This window comes from Lissotriton helveticus, chromosome 4_1, assembly GCF_964261635.1.
Source record: "Lissotriton helveticus chromosome 4_1, aLisHel1.1, whole genome shotgun sequence".
Taxonomy (NCBI): Eukaryota; Metazoa; Chordata; class Amphibia; order Caudata; family Salamandridae; genus Lissotriton; species Lissotriton helveticus.
Window position 1 is genome coordinate 1524909079 of NC_136063.1, and position 14077 is coordinate 1524923155.

Consider the following 14077-nt stretch of genomic DNA (forward strand, 5'->3'; position numbering starts at 1 on the left):
AAGAATAGACCAAACTAAATTTGCCACATGATTCTTAACATCAATGTGAGATTTAATAGCTAATTGTATACCCTCAACTAAAACTTTATTAAATCTTTCCACAAGACCATTCATGTTAGGTGAATATAAAGCAGTCTTGGGATGTTTAATGTTATTCTTTTTGACAAAAACATCGAACAAATGTGAGCTAAATTGTGTTCCATTATCAGACACTAAAGTTGATGGTAAACCTTCTCTTTTAAATATCTCCTTAAGAAATTTGATTACAGAAATAATGTCAATTTGTGTGGACCATTTATATTCTACCCATTTTGAGAAATAATCAATGACTACAAAAATGTACACTTTTTGTGCCTGAATACCTTCATATGGACCTAAAATATCAATCGCTATTTTATTCCACGGAGTATCAGGTATCTCAACTTTCACCAAATTCGAATGTAATGGCTTCAAAACTTTATCTGAATTAGCACATAAAGAACACTTCTTTATAAAATGAACAATTTGATCATCCATATAAGGCCACCAAAAATATCTCTTACTTTTTTGATAGTTCTAGACTGTCCTAAATGTCCTAAATGAGCAATAGAGATTATCTTTTGTCTAATAGACATTGGGGGTACAAAACAATCACCTTTCAGAATCACATTTTCATTCCAAGTCAAATTATCTCTAACTTTCCAAAACACTGCAAGTTCCTTTGAAAGATTTTTCTCAATTGGCCAACCATCCACAATGTATTTACTGACTAATGTAAGCTCTTCATCCAAATCCATAGCTTTAGACCACTCATCCTTTGTAACTAAATCTGACATAGAAAGAACAACATCATGCACAGATGCTACAACACACTCATCAAAGCTCTCAGAATAATTAACAAAATTGATACTAGGCAACAACCTTGAAAAACAATCAGCTCTGGTATTTTGTGAGCCAGGAAAATAAATAATATCAAAATTGTATTCATATAATTTTGCCAGAATGTGCACCAACCTTGCAGATGCTTTTCCAACACCATGGTTAGATAACAAAGAAATTAAAGGTTTTGGATCAGTATTTATTTTAAAAGACCTTCCCCATAAGTAGGTTTTAAAGTGTTCAGCTGCCCATGAACAACCTAACGCCTCTCTTTCAATCGTAGAGTATTTTACTTCAGCTGCTGACAGTTATTATTATTATTATTATTAACGAGTTTTATATAGCGCCTGGTTACCCTTGGGCATCCCAGTGGTCTTGACGCAATAGCAATGCTTACTTCTTTATCATTTTTTACCTGACTTAAAACACCACCAAGTCCAGTGGCACTCGCATCTACAGTAATCACACTTGAAGCATTAGGAGCAAAAGGAGAAAGAGGTTTGAAATCAATTATTGCAGATTTAATAGCAGAGAAAGATCTAGAATGTTCATCAGTCCAATCAAATTTACATCCCTTTTTAAAAAGTAATCTTAAAGGTAAAACAATATCCGAAAAATTTTGAACAAACCTTGAGTAATATTCACACAGACCTAAAAATGATTTAAGTTGATCTTTGTCTTTAGGTTCACACATGTGTTTGATGGAAGCAAGAAGATAATTTTTCGGAAAAATGCCTTGTGAATTGATCGTATGTCCCAGGTATTCAACCTCAGATGCAAAGAATTTGCACTTATCCAACCGAATAGTCATACCTCTCTCATCTAAAATAGACAATACTTTGTCAAGAATTTCTCTGTGTTTTTCTACAGAATCTGCAAATACTAATATATCATCCTGAAAAGCAATAACATTTTCAGTGTCCTTAAATAGTGAATACATAAATTTTTTAAACACTGAGGCTGCAGATGAAAGCCCAAATGGCATCCTAATGTATCTAAACGTGCCGTCAGGAGTAATAAATGTTGTGATGTCTCGTGAATCTTCCGTAAGTTCTACCTGATGGTATAAATATATACTACTGAAAATTTTTGCCCCATCCAATTTAGCCAATAAATCTTGTATTTTAGGTAATGGATGACACTCCATGACAATTTGTTTGTTTACAGACCTCAAATCCGTGCACATTCTAAGCTCGCCATTTTTTTTTAACTAAAACTATGGGAGAAACCCATTCAGAAGCATTAACAGGTTCAATTACACCTTCCTTACCCAACTTTTTCATCATTTCAGATAGTTCACCTCTGACAGATAAAGGAACGCTTCTTAGTTTGTGTTTTGAAGGTACTGCATTCTTTTTAAGCACAATTTTGTGTGAAAAACCTTTAACCTTTCCAAGTTCTTTTTTGAAAATATTGCTTTGTTTACTGATAATATCTGAAACAGGACTTCTATTTTCTCTATTTTCAAGACTGTTAACATGCAAATCTTCAAAAAAACACACTTGCACTTTAGCATTAGGACTAAAGGTAATGTCAAATTTCCTTTGGTGTTTCCAACCAAGTACTTGTAAACCATCTACAGCAACATAAACTTTGCCACAAATGGTTTTGTGCTTAAAAATAATAGCAGAAACAAAATAACCCAACATTTGAATTTCTTTACCACCCAATCCAAAAACACGAATATCATTCGGAAACAAAGGTTTGTTATCCCAAGACTTATAAAAGAAAGAATCAGAAATAATTGTATAAGGAGACCCAGAGTCCGCCATAACTTCAATAGCCCTACCTTCTACTGAAATAGTACACATTGGCGGAATATATGGTTCAGAGTCAATATCATCATCATTGGTAACAACTTGTCCCAACCTATGAACTTCGGTGACAGCAAGAATCTCACTTTCACAAAAAAATTCTGTAGGTGTTTCTTCCTGAGTACCAAACTCAGAAAGAACAGCAATTCTCCTATTAGATAGACAATATGGTCCAAAATGACCAATTTTTTTACATTTAAAACATTCTTTACCCCTAGCTGGACATTGTTTGAATTGAAAAGAATGGGTTCTTGAATCACAACGATTGCAAAAAATCTTCCTAGAATTAATTTGCGACTTCAAATTACCTTGAACAGAAGATTCTTTAAAAGCATTTTTGCTTTTAGAAACAAATTGAGTTTTTGAATCTTTCACATTGAAAGCAGCAACACCGGTAGTGATTTTGTCAACATTAATAGTGTTGAAAGAAATAATAGACCGTTCTACACTTTTTGCAATTCTTACTGCTTCTTCCAAAGTTGGATTACGTAGTCTAAGTAACTGCTCTTGGATATTTTTATTAGAACAACAAATAATAAATTGATCACGAATGTATTTATCAACTTGGTCCCCAAAATCATACTCAGCTGCCAAAACTCTAAGACATTCAACATAGGTGTCAATTGGTTCGTTAAGTAATTGACGTCTCGTGTAAAAATTATACCTTTCCATAACAATATGAGGTTACACTGTAAATCTCTTTTTTAATCTATCAATGGCTTCCGAAAAACAATCATAATAACCATGATCCATACCTGAAGGAGTGGGAGAAGGTGGTAAGTGTATAAACACATCCTCTGCATGACCGCCTAAAGTGTTTAACAAGATAGCTAGTTTCCTAGAAGGACTAAAACTTGCCCCATCAATTGCTAATAAATAGTGATCAAATAACCTATACCATTTTTCCCATTTCATACTTGGCTGATTAGGTCCTGAATAAAAAGGAGGTGGTGGTGGTGTACCGCAAACAGTAGTCATGGTCTATATAAATATGTAACAGTAAAAATGAGTGAATATATAAATATAACAAAATCACCAAAATATGCAAATCAGTAGGTATTACAATAATAAGCTACCTTGACTCTATGACCCTTCAATACACAAATGGCAAATCTGTTGTTGAGGTGCTTACTAATAAAATAGCCGCCAAAAAGCGCTAAAAACGACCTTCACTTTTTGACCCCATAAGCTAAATATTCCAAAATTTCCTGAAAAGAATACCGTTTAAATTGTCTGCAAAGAAAATACACAGATCGTGAGCCCGTTGCCAAGGTGATTACAAACTAATAAAATGGCCGTCCAAACGTGTTAAAACGTAATGACAAAAGCAACGTGATGACAGGATGCGCGTTACACGTCACACCATCTTGCAGATGTGCGCATCATCGAAACACGCTGGAGCTTCAATGTGGAATCTTTGACACGAAGCAATGTTCTTGTCCATCAGGATTCCAGGCTTCAGGTAAGCTTTCAGTATTGCAGACTTCAGATAAGCTTTCAGTTTGAAAGTCAACAAGTTTAACTCCCGTTTCGAAGATGAAGGATCAGTTGTTTCCTCGTAACTCCAGTCATGCGCCAAAACAGTACATGTTGCTGAGCCCGTAGACAACAGGACAGACGCAACTCACGGCAAAATAGGTTGATTAGTAGAGTAATCCAATTGCGCTCCTTCACATCGAGAGCAGGACAGATGACTTTGCATACTCGAACTGTGCCTTTAATTCAGTCAGCTGAAACTTCAACAATATCTCACGTTCAAATCTTGATCTTTGTGACAATGAGAATTTAAAAATGAAGTTAAATGCAGATTCTTCACTCAGCAAATCCATAAGTTTGTAGAGTACATTGCAGGGAAATATCGTTAAATATATGTCCAATATTTCTTTGAGAATTTTCTTATGAAAATAATCAGTAAATATCCGCAAATTTCCCCAAAAATTATCTGTGGATGCTCCAATCAAAAGAAATTATCCCAAAACATCGCCAATATGTAGCAATGGTTCATATATAATGGAATCCAGTAAATCCAAGGTTTGAAGAAGAGGAGTTTAATAGAGCATCCACCTTCTTGAAGATCAGCAATGGAACTGACAACTACTGATCTTTCAAGATGTAACATAACAAACCCTTTTTAAAGATATACAAACCAAGCAAAGAACATTGTACAGAGAACATTCTACAAAGAACGAACTATGAGAATTCCTCAGAGAATTCTCATAGTAAACATTCTGTTGTTAACACAATACTACATCAGGTATGTACACACAGCAGCTACTGCCAATAACACAGCAGGCCCCTCCCCAATCAGCAAGGATGACGTCTAACACCATCCTGTTTTGTAAAGTGAAAAGCCTCGTAGCCTGGAACTCAGGAGAAATATTGGTCAGTATACCAGCTCTTGTACTAATAACCCCTTCAACAACCCTTGTTAACCTACAAATGTTAAGGCTGTTAGACATGCGACCCCAAAAGAGTACGATACCCTTCATGGCATCCTCAAACTTTTGGAATATAGTATCTGTTTGGTCTATATCCTTTGTGTCAATGACCCTTCTGACTCGGGGTAAGTATACACATAAGCTTGGGATTCACAGACAAAATAGACATTAGAGGATGGTGTATTAAAGGTGGGCTATTTGTCGTTCTCAACTTGTAGGTGGAATTACATCTGCTCTCCCCTACTTTTATCATCCCTGTCCCCTGGTCGCAAACTAGCTGTTGTGTTGACCACTCACACTGGTATTGGCTAGTCCTCAGTAACATTACGAGTCTGAAAAGACTGGAAATACTCTGATGTTTTAAACCCTTGGAAATCAGCTATTTCCATTCGAGAACATGTCCCGTTCTTTACACCTTTAGATGCGTTCATACAGGACCTTAAAAACAATCTCCCAAATGGGTCTTGACCTGTTGAACCGCTGGGGGGAGCCCTGTGATGGAAATGCACATTCTGTACCATAGGGCACTTGTCGCCCCGGCAACCTGAGTCCACCGCAAGCGCTAGGCTTGTTTGTGTGGTAGGGTGCAGGGCGGTACCTTCTTCCGGGTTCCCTCCCGGTGCAGGCACTGATAGGGCGAGTGAGTTGGAGGCGGAGCTGAATAATAGCCCGTCTGCTACATAACCCATAATCAAAGCTGCTCTCCCCCTGATGACACGCGCACGAACGGTGGCAGCGCGCTGGGTTGATACGCGACCTGACAGACTGTAATTGCTGTGCGTTTGACTTGAGAATTGCACAGAAGCGAATGATTTTAAAAATGCACTGAAGCGATTGATTTTAAAAAATTGCACTGAAGCACCTTCTTCCTCCTAAAAATTGTAAACTGTATTATGTTGTAACTTGTGTTTCCCTGCTGCTCAGCTAGTATGTATGATGAGTGGAATGTTAGATGATTGGAATGTTGGTGTGCTGTGAATGTCAGTTGAGTGAGGGCTGAGCAGCAGGACAGCTGCTCCTGATGGGGTTATCATTATATCTTAAATAACTAACTTAAATAAAGTAACTTGATTTATCCTACTTGAAGTATCCATCTTCTCTTTGAGTACAACATTTTTGGCGACATTTGGGGATTTATCTGAAAAGAATCAACGCGTGCAAAGGATATAGACTATATAAAAACTTCATTCTGACCAAAGAAAGATGGGAAAAGGAATAAAGATACTGATGAAGAGGAAGAAAGAAGACTAAAGGTAAATTTAAGTTTGGATGAATAGTGCGTGTGTAACCCCGTCTGGCAAATAAACCCCATCAGTGACCCAGACATCGGTCGCCCTGAAACCAAGGTTTGCCAGATTGGATTTGTGTATTTTACCAGCGGCAGTGTGGAGTATCACTGTAGTCTGCCTGAAGAACAGTTTTTTTGTCATCTTGATAAGGCAAATGACATTGACTCTGTGACTGTTGGAAAAGAAATTAAAACTTTGACAAGGCACAAGAGATCAGCTGTAACTGTCAAAAAAAAAAAAAACGAAGAGATTAGCGCTGTGAAATTAACACTGTTTATGTTAAAAGAAAATTTTGTCAAGGCAGAGGAGATTAGCGCTGGGACAGTTAAAAAGAACTTTGACAAGACAGAGGCAGAACTAGCGCTGTGATTGTGAAGTGCTCCGTCTCTGTTAGAAGGAAAAAAAAATAAAACTGTGCCAAGACTGAAGAGATTAGCGTTGCTACCGCTGAAAGGAAAATTAAATAAAACTGTGGCAAGCTGAAGAGATTAACCCTGTTACTGTTTAAAGGCAAGTGTGCTCTGTAACTGTCAAAAGGTAAATAAAATAAAACTGTAGCAAGGCTGAAGAAATTAGCGCTGTGGAAGTTTAATGGAAATTGTGCTCCAAACAGAGAATAGACTGAAACCGATTTAAACAGTAAGGAAAAGCCTTTTTGGTAGTTAAATTAAAACGTAGCTTAAGCGGTAGAAACGGTTAGACCAAGCAAAAGCATCCTTTGAAAGTATGATAATCTGTGGCTTGAGCAGAGGAACACGAGCCTACTCACTGTTGGAATCTTCGTCATGGGGCCATTGTTGCTGACCGGGAGGCAAGAGGAAGAAGCGGCGTCACTGCAAGAAGTGGCAAGAAACGAGTGTCAGCAAGAAACGAGCGTCATTACAAGAAGTGGAAATGACGTAATGACGTTACGTGGTGGCCATATTGAGACTCTGTTATGTTATTAGTTACTGGGCAACCCGTTTCTGGTGCAGCAGTACGTCTGGAGGAGATATGTGAACACATTATCTTATCAGAACCGGGTAAGCTGTGTGGTAATAAACGCTGAAGTGAGCAATACGTTTTGTTGACATAACGAGTTTGGTGGAGACATCGCGTTTCAGTGAAAGAGCACCATCTAGTGGCAACAAGTAGTATGTACAAGAAGGAACACGATCTAGTAGCAACAAGCAGTATATACAACAACTGGGTGCAAGACTTCTGTTTGTTTTTAATAGGAAGAGTGGAAGTACCTTACACGAGGAGAATACTCAAGGGTCTGCATTTAAGAGATAAACTGCGAGTGTGCGAACAAGAGACAATAACTTTGATAGAACCTGAGGATTACCACTGTAGAAGACAACAAAAGCTGTATCTGCAATGGAGAATTATGCCGCTGCGGACACCTTCATGAGACAGTTGTCGCTGAATTTGATGTGCAGTGCAATGCTAAGGGTGTTCTTGAGGATGGGTGTAGTTTACTGCTATGAGTGAGTGGAGATCTAGGAAATGTTTCACTTTTAGTTTCGTGTGTGAGTAGAGATCTTGAAGCTACTTCACATTTGGTGTTGTACATAACGTGGGTTTGTAGTCGCTATATAGTATGTTGTCACTTGGTTATTTGAAGACTATGCTGCATATAGTCACTCTTTGGTTATAATGTTTGGGTGTCGGTGATTGTTTCACCAAGAGTTGATACACAACTGGTGTTGTATGTGAGTGTCTCTAGATGTTAAGCAACTCATAACTCATGTTTGTAGGGACTATATAATATATGGTCACCCCTTGGTTGTGTTGTTTAGATGTTGAGGTTAATTTAGCAAGAGTTGTTACACAGCTTACGTTGTGTGTGAGTGTGTCAGGATGTTTGGCGACTCATTAACTCATGTTTGTAGTGGCTATGTGGTATGTGGTCACTTAGTTATTTGGGAGCTATGCAGTATATAGTCACTCATTAGTTATTTTGTTATGGTGTGGTGATTGTTTCACCAAAGAGTTGTTACACAACTGGTATTGTGTGTGAGTGTCTCTAGATGTTAGGCGACTCATTACTCATGTTTGTGGGGGCTATGCGGTATATGGCCACCCCTTGGTTGTGTGGCTATGTGGTATGTAGTCACTGGGTTAATTGGGGACTATGCTGTATATAGATACTCATTAGTCGTTTTGTTTTGGTATTGGTGATGATTTCACCAAAGAGTTGTTACACAACTGGTGTTGTGTGTGAGTGTCTCTGGATGTTAGGCGACTCATTACTCATGTTATGGGGGCTATGTAGTATATAGTCACCCTTTGGTTGTGTTTGTTCCCAATGGTTCTTGCGTGTGAGTTGGCGTCAGGTTGTTGAGCCACTCATCAACACAAGTTGTTTGTCGCATACGTCCAGTTGGGTTTGTTGTGTACACGTGGTTACCTGGCTACGTTGTACTAGTTATATGCATGCTGAGGAATGCTTAGGTGTGTGTGTGGTTTCCCGCAGTATGGATGAGTTGTTGCGTTAAGTTTGTTCCTTTGTGTCTTACTTGTTATACTAGTCTGGCCAACTTGTATAATTAGTGACATAAGGACGTAGGATGAAGATAGTTGTTCATTTCTGGAAGGAATGCGGATTGTGTTTAAATTATTTTGTTTGTGTTGTCCATTTGTACTTTAGTACATTGTTTTAATATCTTTGACTATATGTACTAGAGTGCATCTTATTGACAACCATTTTATTGCTTTATGCAATTGTACCCATAACGAAGGGAGATATGTTGTAACTTGTGTTTCCCTGCTGCTCAGCTAGTATGTATGATGAGTGGAATGTTAGATGATTGGAATGTTGGTGTGCTGTGAATGTCAGTTGAGTGAGGGCTGAGCAGCAGGACAGCTGCTCCTGATGGGGTTATCATTATATCTTAAATAACTAACTTAAATAAAGTAACTTGATTTATCCTACTTGAAGTATCCATCTTCTCTTTGAGTACAACATATTACTTACTACTGTGGCACTTGTCGCCTCGGCAACCTGAGTCCACCGCAAGCGCTATGCTTGTTTGTGTGGTAGGGTGCAGGGCGGTACCTTCTTCCGGGTTCCCTCCCGGTGCAGGCACTGATAGGGCGAGTGAGTTGGAGGCGGAGCTGAATACTAGCCCGTCCTCTACATAACCTAATGCCACCTAATACGCGCAGCGTATGCGCGCAGCGTCCACGCCGTCCACACGCCGAAGACACGCCAAAGACCAGCCCGTCTGTGCCCGTCCGGGCCAGGACGGGGCACGGGGCAGAGGGCTATGCTACGCCGACCCAGAACAAATTGGTAATGCCCCCTGACTTATTAAAATCACTTCGCCCCACCTTACATGTAAACTGTGCTACACTTGAAGTACCCCTATTTGGCAATGCGATTTGTACACATTGTAACTTTACACTTACTAATTTCCAACCCTACCCTGACCACAGAAATAAAAACACAAAGCGGAGACAGAAACCGAGTCCCAAGGCACAAGAGTTCCTGTTTTACAGCACGAACTGCCGCTGTTACCCAAACATAAGCTAGATATCTTTACCCTGCTACTAGAAGAAAAACCCAGTGCTCTCTTCCTAACCGAAACCTGGCTTCATGCCAGTGCAGGCCCCGATGTAGCCTCAGCCCTCCCCTCCAACTATGCGATTGTTAGGCAGGACAGAGCGAATAAAACTGGTGGTGGTATCGCTATCATCTTTAACAAAGAGCTAAAATGCAGTTTCGATCCGGTTGATATTCCAGACTGTGAAGCTGGCCTGTTCAAACTAACTATAAACCCTAACTTCACGCTATCAGGTATGCTGATGTATAGACCCCCCGGGAACTCCACCGTATGGGCTTCCACACTAGCGAATTACTTAACCCCTCTCATTCTAGCTTCTAAAAAATGTTCATTACTTGGAAACTTAAACCTACATTTAGACGACACAGCTAATTCTACATGTACCAATTTTCTGGAAGACCTGACAATGTTAAACATGAGATTAATAAACACCGGACCTATTCACAAGGCGGGGCATTTACTAGACCCGATTATTACCAATCTCACTGAACTAATATGGCAGGACACCATCCCCATCTGCTGGTCAGATCACTCCCTAATTAATTTTAGCCTGATACTACCAGCAACCACTCCCATGCAGTCAGTCTTTCCCGCCACATCCATGAAAAATTGGAAAAACTTTAACATTGTTCAACTCAATCAAGCCCTTAGCATAAACCCACCTAAACTGGGCCATAACAGGGAAAGTATTGCTAATGCAACACAACAATGGCTTAGTAACGCCACTGACTCTTGCCTACCTTCCTCTCACACTAGAGGAAATTGTCACCGCCCCCCAGCCCCATGGTTCAATGACCAACTAAAAATGGAGAAAAACAAATGTAAGGTATTAGAGAGACAGTGGAGGAAGGATTACGCGCCTGACAAAAGAGTGGACTATCAAAGTGCAAGAAATAAATACCACACAGCTTGTACTAAAGCCCACGCCCTGTATGTAAACACCACTATTATGAAGGCAACTAACAGGTCAAAAATATTGTTCAACACTGTTAAGGAACTAGCAGGTGCACAAACCACAGCAACTGTCCGTCCATTAAACAAACAACAATGTCAGGATCTCGCTACATTCTTCCCCGAGAAAATGGAAAAATTAATCATTGACATCAACAGCAATAATATTCACACCAACTCACAAGATCATGAGGACGTTGTCCCCACAGTAAAAAACACCTTGGATCACTGGCCTTCGATCACTATTGACACACTTAGACCCATCTTCAAGACAATTAAGTCTGGTTCCCCTTGCGACCCTATCCCTATTAAAGTACTGAAACAACTGGATGCCCCATCTTTGGAAATCATTGTTAACATGCTGAATTTCTCTTTTCAATTCTCTACAGTCCCCGCACTCTGGAAACACGCTATGGTCAGTCCATTACTGAAGAAACCTACTGCAAACCCAGAGTTGCTATCTAACTATAGGCCCATATCTCTTCTCCCTGCCTTTTCCAAACTGTTGGAAAGACATGTCCATTCGTCCCTTACTCTTTTCACTGATGAAAACGTCCTTCTCCACCCGTCACAGTCTGGCTTTCGAGCAGGGTTCTCCACAGAGACGGCTCTTCTAGGAGTTACCGAGAATATTCGTAAACTCCTTGACGATGGACACACGGTCGCACTCATTCTTTTAGATTTGAGTGCGGCCTTTGACACCATATCACATGCAGGCCTGCTTACCACACTAAAAAAATGGAATCTGTGGTGCGGCTTTGGAGTGGATTAGGTCCTTTCTGACCCACCGAACCTTCCAGATTACATCTTCCTCAGCGCATTCTGGAGTGTTCAGTGCCCCACACGGAGTGCCCCAGGGTTCTATACTAAGCCCGCTATTTTTTATTCTCTATCTTAGACCTTTGGCCAATCTAGCGGATCACTCAGGACTCACCCTCATGACCTATGCAGACGATTCACAGATCATTTTTTCTCTGTCAGAATCTAGTCCACTAGCCCCGTAACTTCTCAAACAGGGTCTTCATAACATCTTCAGCTGGATGACCACCAACCAGCTGAAACTGAACGGAGACAAAACTGAGATACTCCTGCTGGGTAAACAACGGGACCTATGGAATTCCGTCCATTGGCCTTCCCAGATGGGAAATCTCCCATCACCAGCCTCTCAGGTACGAAACTTAGGGGTTATTTTGGACAGCTCTCTTTCTATGAAACAACAGGCAAATAAAGTTGCTGGCCTCTGCTTTACAATCATAAAGTGGCTTAAGAAAATTCTGTGGATGCTGCCCACCTCCAACCAAAAATCAGTGGTCAATGCCCTCATTACATGTAGGCTTGACTACGGAAACATCCTGTACCTTGGCTCAAACAAAGCTGTAGTACGGCGGCTGCAACTTGTTCAGAACTCTGCCGCTAGGCTGCTATGCAGAATCCCTAAAACTACCAGTGTGTCAAAATGCCTTCATGACTTACACTGGCTCAGAGTAGAGAACCGGATTAGATTTAAGGCCCTCACTTACATGTTTAAAATAAAGGCAGGTACAGCACCTCAATACCTGCAAGCTTTAGCCCATTCCTACACTCCCAAACGCAGTTTACGGTCACAATCAGCAGCCAATTTTTGTGTGCCCAGGTATAAACTTGCAAGAATGGCAGGAAAATCCTTTGCCCAGCTAGGACCCAAGCTTTGGAACGCACTCCCTCCACTCATTCGCAAAGAAGAAAACTATGCCAGGTTCAGGAAAAACATCAAAACCTGGCTGTTCGAACAATAACATGAACGATCCTGCGAACCTCCCACCTTTTTTCTTCTGAGCTGTGTCATGGCGCCGGGAAACTCTTTTTGGGTAGCTGTGCGCCTTATAAGTGCAAAAAATAAATAAATAAATAAATAATAGTGCGAAAATCAGCAGTTGTTCTATCTAGAATATCGAATTGGGGATGGGGGCGCACCGTAGTGAGCAATGCAAACCAACCCTCGCAACTTCTGATGTATGACAGTGGCATGGACAACAAGTTATCACTTTTATGAGTTACTGAGGGAAGTAGTCCACAAACCCAACAATTAGTTGTATTTGACACCTCTTGACCCTGAAGCAATATTTGTATAAATACATTATCCTTGTAAGAGTGTTGGTGCGCCCCTTTGTGAGGTGCCAAAGTGACAAAAATATGTTAAGGGGGAATGGGTGTTATACCAACCAAGGAATGCACAGGATACTTCTCCTCTATGAACTAGGATATCCCCAATACAAATATTAGTGCAATCACAACTATTGATACAAAAACTATTTTACTCTTTTTAGACCAGCCCTGTTGAGCTAGTCGCTGTGATGCAAATGGCTGCTCCTCCTCCTCAATGGGCCGACCAAATGGATACATTATGAAACAAGAGAAGGGGAATGCAACAAAACTGATGGCAAGGGCAAGTGTTCCCAGTGTCTGTCAGAGCCTCACTGGTAGACTCCTATTGTTCATCAACATTGGCGCTCTTGAGCACCGGCGATGGAGCTGCTCAGTCCTAGCTCTTGATGAATCCCACATCATCCAGGATAATTTACCCCCCTCCAAGGGAGCACGTTCGATCTATCCTGTCCAATGTCCGAACAATGCACCAATCTCACCTCACCCTGAATTAACACTGCTGGTACCATAGGCAAAGTACACCCTGACTGGCGCAGTCCATCCCTATTAATATGACTTCTCCTTTGGTCCACTGTTCTTCACTCAACGGCACAAATTGTACCTGGTGACTCCAGGCACAGAGGGGTCAATGAAAAGGGGCTCAGGCACAGAGGGGTCAGGGGAAAGGGACTCCTGAATGGCCCTAATCTCCGGTGGCACTGCTGCATTCAGCACCTCATGAATCTCGGCATCTGTTTAGGTCCATGTTAAAACTGCTTCGCTGAATGGGATTAACTGGGGAACCTTTTCATGTTCCAAGTCCCCAATGCCCTCCCTTACCCACTGATCATAGGGCAAGGGCAGGGGTACTCTGTGGCAGGGATGCAAATGTATCCAGTTCTTTCGGCCAGCGACTTTGACGGTTGTGCGGGTGGCAAGGAGGACCTGGACTGGTCCCTTCCAAACCCCTTTTCTGCTGAAAGTTCTTCACCAGGGCAAAGTCACCAGGCTGAATATCATTTCCGGGTCCCACGGTATGGGTGGTAAAGACTAGC